Below are 10,000 nucleotides of genomic sequence, written 5' to 3'. Positions count from 1 at the left end.
AGATGTAAGCGAGGAAATTTGTAAGACACATACTGGGTTCATTGGGGCACGGGTTGTTCAGCAGCCTTTTGCACACACCATGTTTACATCTTTCCTCCATTTACTCTTTCTCTCATTGATTCAGCAAATACTGAATGCCTCTAGACTCTCTCACACAGAGATGGATAAGTCATATGCTTCCTGACCCTCGGTCCTGACACTAATAGAAAGAACCTTATCCCCGTGAGGAAGGAGACATACGTTTATGTATATACATAGGTATATAGTTATTTATTGACTAGCCAATAATTGCTTGATCAATTGCCTCTGTCCACATGCCCGGTGTCTGACAAGTTGTAAATATGAGAACAGAAAAGCAGAACATTGCAGCTGGAGTCGATTTCCTATATATCCAGAAAAGCCTCTCCTGTTGGGGAGATACATTTTTAAATATCTTCCTTCCTGCCATAGTCTGTGAGGTATTGTAGAAGTAAAGATTGCTTATCGTAACTTATTATTTACCAACTACACGAGAATCAGAGGAGGATCTCATTTCTCATCTCCATCTGTGAAATTCTAACTGACTCTACATCTGCTTTGGCAGACAGTATCTTATCAGTGATGTTATTGCATCTGTCCAGGAACTAGGTTAGAATCACAGGATACTGATATGCAATGGAAAGAGATTAGAACTCACTTATTTGATAAGACACAAACCAAAGCTCAGGACACTTAGACGACTTTGACAGGTTCAAACAGGACAGCATGGCACATCCTCCAAGAAAAGCCTGATTCCAAAATTCCTAGTACAGAAACATGCTCCTCTCCTTCCACTGCTGCCAGTCAGAGGACATAGCCTCTGACGTCACAATTAACTGTTGAGGTATGAAGCATTTTCTGTTATGAAGGTGAAGGACTATATTAAGAGCCAAGAAATGCTATTCACAATTTCGGCCCTTTTGATGCGAATGAAGGTATGGCCTGCTGTTTCCATGCAGAATCCCGAAGTGACAGACAACGGAACAGAGGTGATTTTCTAACAACTTTTAACTGAGTCTCTTGTTTCTTTTCTATGAGATAAACTCTAATTGCAGGGATGATTAGATCATGGTAGATTATAAAGAAAAGGGGGGCACAAAACAAGGAAACTCTTCTATGAACAGCAGATAGGAGATGGACACACAGTAACATGTTCAGTGCTTTAACCAGTGCCAAGTATGGAGCAAAACCCTAAAAATTATCTTACCCTTTCTAAAAATGCTACACTAGACAGTAAGTGTTGCGATGATCTCCATGTGTTAACTGATGACCTCAAGGGCAGGGGACCATGAGTCCTTGTCTTCCTAGATTAAGAGCTTCCCCACAGTGAACTCAGGAGCTGGGTACCCAGCCCAGCACCAACTACAGATTCTTTTTTTTTTTTTTTTTTTTTTTTTTGGTTTTTTTCAAGACAGGGTTTCTCTGTGTAGCCCTGGCTGTCCTGGAACTCACTCTGTAGGCCAGGATGGCCTCGAACTCAGAAATCCGCCTGCCTCTGCCTCCCAAGTGCTGGGATTAAAGGCGTGCGCCACCACCGCCCGGCCAGATTCTTTTTTTTAAACACAAAATAACCCTGTCTCCTTTCAGAAGTGCATGGATTAAGTCACACTTACAATTCCTTCAAAAAACAAAAAAAGTCACGCTCAGATTGAAGCTGCTGCTTTTGATGCCTATTAAACAGCAGGCTGAGTGGAGCATTACACTCGGGGCTCAAGAATCAGAGTTCTGTCGGGATGCGCACAATTGAAGCAATCCCTCTGTTTTAGCAACAGAACGTCTTTAGTAAAATGAGGATAAGTAATACAAGTAAACACACACCTTAAAGTGCTTTGAATTGAATCAAGAGAGAGGACATATTGATTGTGAGCCTATCTCTGGGAGTCTCCATACCACGTTACTCAGATATGAAAAATGCAAACACAATTTTGGGGCTGGAAAATACTTTCTTGATGTTATCAACTGTTCTCATTACCTCCCAGGAATCATTTACCACTTCTGTTCTGTCCTGATTTCTCACGTTTCTCTATTTCCCATTTTCTGTTCTCTGCAAGTGTAAACATCAGTACTTGTGATGATCCTTAAAAGGGCTTGCGGCTCTCATAGGCTAGAGTCTTCATGCAAATGAGGCCTAAGTCAAAATTATGTTTCTTGCCTAAATATTTAAGAACATAAATAATGTCTGAGCACCCTAGCTGTCATGTTAAGCTATTTGACATTTATTGTTCTGAGGAAAAGAAAGGTCAGATGTATCAAATCTGCATTTCTGCTTCATGACATTTTTTTTCCTACTATACTTTTCCAAATTGTACTATTGAGTCCAATACCATGAAAAGGGTTAGGGGAGAAGGAGAAGGAGAAAAGAGAGGGTGAGCAGGGGGAAGGGATAGGGGAGGGAAATCTTTCCTTAACAGCTTTCTCACCTCACCTGCCCACCATGACACAGGCATGATTAATACCTTCTGAGCTGTTCCCAATGGCTGCATTTGTGTAGCAGAAGTGTGGGTACCAGAACCTGCAGCACTATGGGAAAGAAAGGAAGACTGTGCATGGCTTCCTGATCTATTTAGCATGACCTGTGGTCATACTTCATGGGACAGACAGAAACCCTCTGGTCCCTGCTCTTCCTTTCTGCATGGCTTTCTGCACACTAGTTTTCCTGTCTCAGAGAAGGTAGTCATGATGTTCACTGAGGTTTCCCTGCCCATGGTTTGGCGCATTTGTACACTTAAGGTCAAAACAGGATATACAGAATACCTGACTTGAGGCATTTTAAGGGTCCTAATGTTGAAGAGAGGACAGTACTTGTGAGTGGAATTACAGCACAGTAAAAGCAATAACATCGAGATTCTATGTGCAGACTGAAACAGGCTGAGTTCAAACACTCCATTCTACACTTACTGTGACCCTGAGCCTTAGTTTCTTTAAGTTGAAAATCAGAAATGATACCAAAATCAATCTTACAATGTGACAATAAGGATTAAAATTAAGCAATCTGTCTAGCTGCTATGCTTAATATTAAGTGACAAAGGAGTAGGATTTAGCTGTCATTAGACACCTTCCCAACTCCTCCGTGCAAGTCACAGGGGATAGAAGAACTCCATTTTGATGGAAGACTCCAGAAACAAACAGATTTAGACAGAATGGTACCCAAAAGCTCTGTGAGATTCTTCAATAAGTCAAACATGTCACATATCTGAAAACCCTGTGCTTAGGAGGCTGGGGCAGAAGGAACTCAAGACAATGCTCCCCCCACCAAAAAGAATAGAGTATAAGGACACATATGTGTTATATGTATGGAGTGTCATGGTAAAACCTATTACTTTATATCTTAACAAAAACAAATTCCATAATCTCTGTGCTAAACCTGTCTGTCCTTTCTTATAGTTTTCATCATCTTCATTTTAATATGAGGAGTTTCGTCTACCTCTAACACACTTTGCTTCATTTTGACCAACTATTCAACACAAAACATAGCCTTTCTGTTGCTTCTGAAACACGTGAGTCCACGACACCCTTTGATAAGGAAGCTTCTCTGCTTTTCTTAATGAACATTCTTGCCAGTAGCAGCAGTAATTCTGTTCCACTATATGATTATGAACTTTACTAAAACTAAAATGTTTTCCCTCTTTTGTCTTCCTTCTTCCTCTTCCTTCTCCTTCTGGAAAACCTACTTGCTTTTAATAATTAAACTGTCAAGACCAGGTAAATAGCTCCTATATCTATAGAAACCTTGAGTTCTCCTCGGTTTCAACTCTGTCCCACACAGCCATATGCATACCAGGAAATCTCATCTTCAACAGATGCCCCCACTAATTGTAATCATGCCAACCACTGCACCCTTAAAGCATATTGTCTTTCCAATTGCCTTCTCCATCACCAGTACTGAAGTCTTCAAGGAAAGCATATGAAAACCTTTGACTTGAGTTCCTTCCTCCTGTTTCTCATGTAGTGAGTTATCAGATCCATCTGTGCTGTCTTCACTTCTGAGATACTACAACAGACTCCCAGGGCTCCAACCTAGCACCAGCTCTCCCTGTGATTTGGAGACTCACTATGAAAACATGTTTCCTGAGGAGTCTTCAACATGTTCTTTCCCAACTCCAGACCTAAATACTTTCTTTTTTCACAATAAATGTAAATGATAGACTAAATAAACCACCCTCACATATAATTCACAATATTTGGTCCAGCACAGTTTCTCAGAACCCCAATATTCCATAGATTTCTCAGGCCCTGAATAGTTCTACCTTCTTAGACATACAAACACAGAGAGCGAGAGAGACAGACAGACAGAGAGAGAGAGAGACAGAGAGAGAGAGAGAAAGAGAGAGAGATGGAGACAGAGAGACAGAAACAGAGAGTCAGAGAAACAGAGAGAGACAGAGAGAAAGAAACAGAGAGACAGACAGAAACATACAGAGAGACACAGAGAGAGAGAGGGAGAGGGAGGAGAGGGAGAGACAGAAACAGAGAGTCAGAGAAACAGAGAGAGACAGAGAGAAAGAAACAGAGACACAGAGAGAGAGGGAGAGAGAGGGAGAGAGGGAGAGATTGTCTGCCTGACTCTTTCTCCCTTTTCCCTCTTCGCCCTTCAGCCAAGCATTTCTTACCTGGACATTATATTTTGCTACTGCCCCATATCAGAAGGCCCATTGTCTGACTCTTCCTAAGTAAAATGCCTCATTCCTTCCAAGACTCTTCCTAAATCACCTACTCTTGGAGTTGTTTTTCTAATTCAACTTCTGTCTCAGTCCCCAAAGAAATATGTCATTCTCAACAGATACCCTTTGACATGATTCTTTGCCTGGGAGTGACCTTATTTTTTATAAAATTATAGGGCTATACCTTCCTGTCTTCGAGGAACAGCCCATCTTAACATGCCGTAAACAAGTTAAGTCCATCTACGTTTACTGAAATGGTTTTTTGGTATCCAAAGGTACAGACCAACCCTGTTCTCTACTACCCTGGTGATAATCAACTTTTTGAGGCCTCCCCTAAACCATGAGAGCCAGTTTTACCATGTCTTTGCTTTTGAGAGAAAAATGTAATTTGTTAGAGATATTTATTAGTGTGCTTTGTCTGCCTTTTTCATTAATTAATTTGTGAAATCATCCCGGGAGAAAAAGAGCTTTCTTTATTCAACCTGGTAATTGCTCAGTTAAACTGACCTAATGAATAAGTACTTTCTCAGGAAATATCCCAAAGACTATAGGCATCCATAAAATCTAGAGAAGGATAAAAGAAAAAGAAAGATATTGCTCCATAAAATTGTATAGGGGCGCTGAATTCTTTGGTTGAATATTAACTCCTGTATTCATGGGCAAGATACTATAGTGTAAGCAAAGAACAACTAAAAGAGAATGGGGTGGGTGAGATGAGAGGGAGAAGTCCGGGTAAGCACAAGGAAGGAGAGAAGGGAAGAAGGAAGGGAGGGAGAGAACCTACCAGAGAACTATAGGCCGAACACTTTCTACCATAGCTCACACAAAGTTGGTGTGGTGATTTGAATGAAAATAGCCCCCATCTGCTCAAAGTGCATTATTTGAAAGGATTAGGGGACGTGGCCTTGTTGGAGTGGGCGTGGCCTTATTGGAGGAAGTGTTTCACTGGGGGTGGGCTTTGAGGTTTTAGAAGCTGAAGCCCGGCTCAGTGGCTCTCTCTCTTCCTGCTGTCAGTGGATCCAGATGTAGAACTCTCAGCTACCTCTCCAACACTATGTCTGCCTGCGTGCCACCATGCTTCCCAAAATGATGATAATGGACTAAAACTCTGAACATGTAGGACAACTCCTGATAAATAATTTCCTTGTAAAAGTTGCTAAAGTCATTCTGTCTTTTCACAGGAACCCTAACTAAGACAGTTAGGGAAGGCTGGGGTAATCAATAGCCAGCACACATATCTCACCACACCTGGGGCATTTGCTAAAGACTTTCAAATGTAGGTCTAAACTAACCATAAAACAGAGACTTAAGTAAACGCTTTGTAAATGCTTGATGATAATATTTGCTTGATTTAGATTGATGGGCAAGTAAATAAACTGTCAAAAAAACTTCAACAGTCTTTAAAGTGAAGACAGAAAAATCCCAGCACTCAACAATGTTATATTCATAGTGAACAAGACCAGTATCAAACTATCAGCTATTTAACGACAGGAAATGCAACCCACAACCAAAGGAAAGAAGATCAATATGAAATGACATAGAAATGTAGAACTGATCTAACTAAGAAAAGGAACTTGAAAATAGGTATGATAAATATGTTCAAGGATAGAGTAAAACTTAGACATAACAAGGGAAGAAATAAAAATTAAATATCTAGATCTATAAATAATAAGGCATCTCAAGAATTGAATGGATTGACTTAATCAGCTGATCAAATACTCCCAAACATAAGGGGGTGAACTTTAAGGCTCGCAGAAAAGCCAGCCAAACAGGAGAGAGAGAAAACTGGGAAAACAATTTCAGATCCTTTGTGTAATGTAGCAACATATTATGCATAGTTATAATTAGATTCCTAAAAGGTAAAAACAGGAAAAATAGAGAAAGTTCCAAATGTGAGCTTGAAATTGTGTTTCACACATATAATCCCAGCTGCTCAGGAGGCTGAGACAGGAGAATCACAAGCAAGCTCAAGGTAATGTAATAACTCCTAGACCCTAGCTCAACCAAACAGTAGTACTAGATAGGGGCCTGGGGATATAGCTTAGAAAAGAAAACATTGACTGATCTTCCAATATAATAAAAAAATATAATCTCCAGATCCAAGACCCTCAATAAAAGCATCAAGCTGCATTAACCAAATTTATTAACCAAATTTCTAAAATTCCATAGGAAAAAAAAAACTAAGGGAATCAGAGGGTACAGGAGACATAACAGAAAACACAGGTTGACAGTCTCTGAGTTGTCATCAGAAACTATGTACAAAGAATAGCAATAGAGAAGCAATGCTGAAGTGTCCTTGGCCCAAGCACATTCAGTGAAGATCATCATCAGAAATGAAAGAACATCAAAGACACTCAGAAAACAAAAGCCAAGAAGATTTAAACAAGGATGAACACAACATTAAATATTAAAAAGCAGAAGGAAAATATTGTAGATGGAAGCTCTCAACAAAGCAGTATGTAGTCAAAGTGGCACGAACCCACCTAAACTCTATTTATCCTGAGTTTTACAACTGAAAACTGCAGGACAGCATATAAACAGCAACTGGTGAGGGGTCTGAAATGTAAATAAAGCAAGGAACACTGGAGAAGAGAGTGAAGCTCAGGACAGGCTACCTCCAGGACTTACCCAGGAGGTAAGTCTTTTCATCCCTTTTCCTTATACCTGTGATCCAAATGCAGCCTCCTGAAAGCTATAGAAGTGAAAGGTGTCAAGACACTCAGAGAAATTCTTCTCTCTATCTAGGAGATTGCTTCAAGAGTCGGAAAAGAAACCTTCATTTCTTTGTGTGTGTGTGTGTGTGTGTGTGTGTGTGTGTGTGTATGTGTGTGTGTGTGTGTGTGTGTATGTTTTCCCTCCTCTCTAATTTCAAGAATACTGAGTCCTAATCAGGATAAGCACAGCAGAAAAGTCAAAAGCTAAGACTGCAACAGAAATAAGCCAGGGGCCCCTCTTTGCCAAGGACCCTGGACTGAAAATTCCTGTTGTCTCTCTTCAAAGGACAAAGGCAACATTCTCTGCAGTGTAACACAGTCAAGGTTCTGGCTTTAAGGGAAATTCTTGATAATTCCAGTAAATGTGTTAATTCCAAGTGGACTGGCCTCTGACTTTATTTTCCTCTGAATGGCAACTCTCTTGACAGAATCAAAGAAAAGTCTTGGAGGATGCCTGAGGTTCTAACTACACTCAAGTCGCAGACTGAATAACACAACTTTTTAAATTTCTGGGATACAAAGCGGTGATACAACCACTTTGAAAACAAGTTGGCAGATCTGTTTCTATGAAGTAGAACATATATTTACCACATGCTCCAGCAACTCTACATTGGATGGAAAGGAATGGACAGCATACATCCACAAAATCACTTGTATAGAAAAGATTCTTTACAGTTGTATTCACAAGAGTTCCAGACAGGATATGTCCATCAAGTGATGATTGGGATAAGCCCACCACTGTATGCTTATACAGTGGAGTACTATTCAGTAATAAAAAAGAAACAAGACACAAATACATAGAAAGGGATATAATAAGATAAATCTTAAAAGTGCAAGATGATGAACTCCACAAACATGGGCTGTATGCCCCATCTATATGAACCTCTAGAATACACTAAACTACTGATACAGAAATCAAATCAGGAAAGAAAACAAAGATGGTGATGGTTGCTGCCACAGTCTCCAGAGCTCAGAGGATTTTGAGAGACCCATGGAGGCTCCAAGGGTAATGGAGTGACAGAGAGGGAGTCTGTAAAGGCCACAATAGCTCCAGAACAGATAAGGAGAGAAAGAAATAAAAAATAAAATCATAAGTTCCTTAGAACAGAAAGTGTGTTGCAGAAGGGGTGTAGGGAGGTAGGGGTTGATCTGGAAGAATGTAAGGGGAGGAGTTGGGTTGGGGGGGACATGATTAAAATACATGCTACGGAATTCCCAAATAAAAAACTATTCTAGAAACTGGTCTAACAAGGATTTTTAATCTTTAAGAATTAAAAGTGTTTGTGTGTGTGTGTGTGTGTGTGTGTGTGTGTGTGTGTGTGTGTGTGTGAAACAAATTAAACTGCATAGTTAAAGGAGGCACACCTGTATATATTTCAATAAGTCTGGAAATAATCATTATATAATGCCATCCTAAATTTAGACGGAGACTTTGACACCTGGCCAGCATCCTTCCAGGACATGTTCCTTTACCCCTCTCCACTTACCACCCCACCTCACTCAATTGTACTTTGTTCTTTTCCTGTGTCTAAGCATCTCCGTGTCCGGGACATGCCCCTGGCCTGTTGTCCTGCCTAGTCTCTTGTTCTCCCCTCTCTCGGTCTCTTCACCCATGTTTCTCTCATGCTCAGCCATTTTTGTCTGTTTCTCTGCTTGAAAACGTAGTGATATTTCTACCCAACTTTTTCTATCCCCTCTACAATATTCTTTTTTAATAACAGACTTGACTGTAAGAAAAAGGATTTTAAAAATCATATCTTAACTGAATGGTTTGTTTTATTTGTTAATGTTCTAACTAAGCATAAGAATCTCATTAAAAGTTATTTTATTTATAAGTGAAATTACTTTTTTAAATGGTTACAGGACTTACGTGATCTTTACCTGTTGTGCTTACCTCCATGAGCTAATGACTTCCTTTGTAAAGGTTTCTCTTTCCTACTTCAGGACGCAGCTTTGAAATGTGCATCCTGGACATCAAGGGAAAATTACAATCACTAGTTGGAGACAGGACTGACATTTGTTTGATACAATGGGGGTACATGGGTACAGGCTTTGTACTATGAAGTTCTCACAATAATCTTAGCAGTGCTACTATTTTTCTCACTTTACAGATAAAGACTAAAACATTGAGAGAGGAAAGTAAATAGCCCTGGTCCAGTAAGTGACAACACAGGCCTTCAGCCCCAGCTAGGGTAGGGTAAATATTTTATTTGTGATAGATTGTTTTATGTCTGAGTCTCCTGCAGAGACAACACCTTGGGTGAGGGAATAAATAACATGTTCTTGACAGGAACACAACACAGCAATAAAAAAGAACATTGTGACCAGATGGGAAAGTGTATCTCTGAAATACCAGTACTCAGGAGGCTAAGGCTGGAAAATCAAAAGTTAAAGGTCATCCTGGGGGCTGGAGAGATGGTTAAGTGGTTAAGAGCACTGACTGCTCTTCCAGAGATCCTGAGTTCAATTCCCAGTAACCATGGTGCCTCAGAACCATCTGTAATGAGATCTGAAGCCTGGTGTGTCTGAAGACAGCACAGTATAGTCATATATATAAAATAAATAATTTTTTTTTAAATTAAGGTCAGCCTGGACTACAATTAAGTT

General features: G+C 40.0%; 1 protein-coding gene and 1 long non-coding RNA gene across 3 annotated transcripts in view; one reads left to right on the top strand and one right to left on the bottom strand.

Annotated features, from left to right (window-relative positions):
* The window catches only part of Alk (ALK receptor tyrosine kinase), a 722,886-nt gene that overhangs the window by 702,861 nt on the left and 10,025 nt on the right, over window positions 1-10,000 (bottom strand). The gene's annotated exons all lie outside the window — the stretch shown is intronic.
* The window catches only part of LOC116080922, a 25,061-nt gene continuing 15,902 nt past the window's right edge, over window positions 842-10,000 (top strand). Inside the window, exon 1 of the long non-coding RNA XR_004114674.1 lies at window positions 842-1,007. This is a non-coding gene — a long non-coding RNA (uncharacterized LOC116080922). The remainder of the gene's footprint in view (window positions 1,008-10,000) is intronic.

This window comes from Mastomys coucha, unplaced genomic scaffold (assembly GCF_008632895.1).
Source record: "Mastomys coucha isolate ucsf_1 unplaced genomic scaffold, UCSF_Mcou_1 pScaffold6, whole genome shotgun sequence".
In the NCBI taxonomy this organism is placed as follows: Eukaryota; Metazoa; Chordata; class Mammalia; order Rodentia; family Muridae; genus Mastomys; species Mastomys coucha.
Note: the sequence above shows the minus strand (reverse complement) of the source record. Positions and strands in the feature narration are given on the sequence as shown.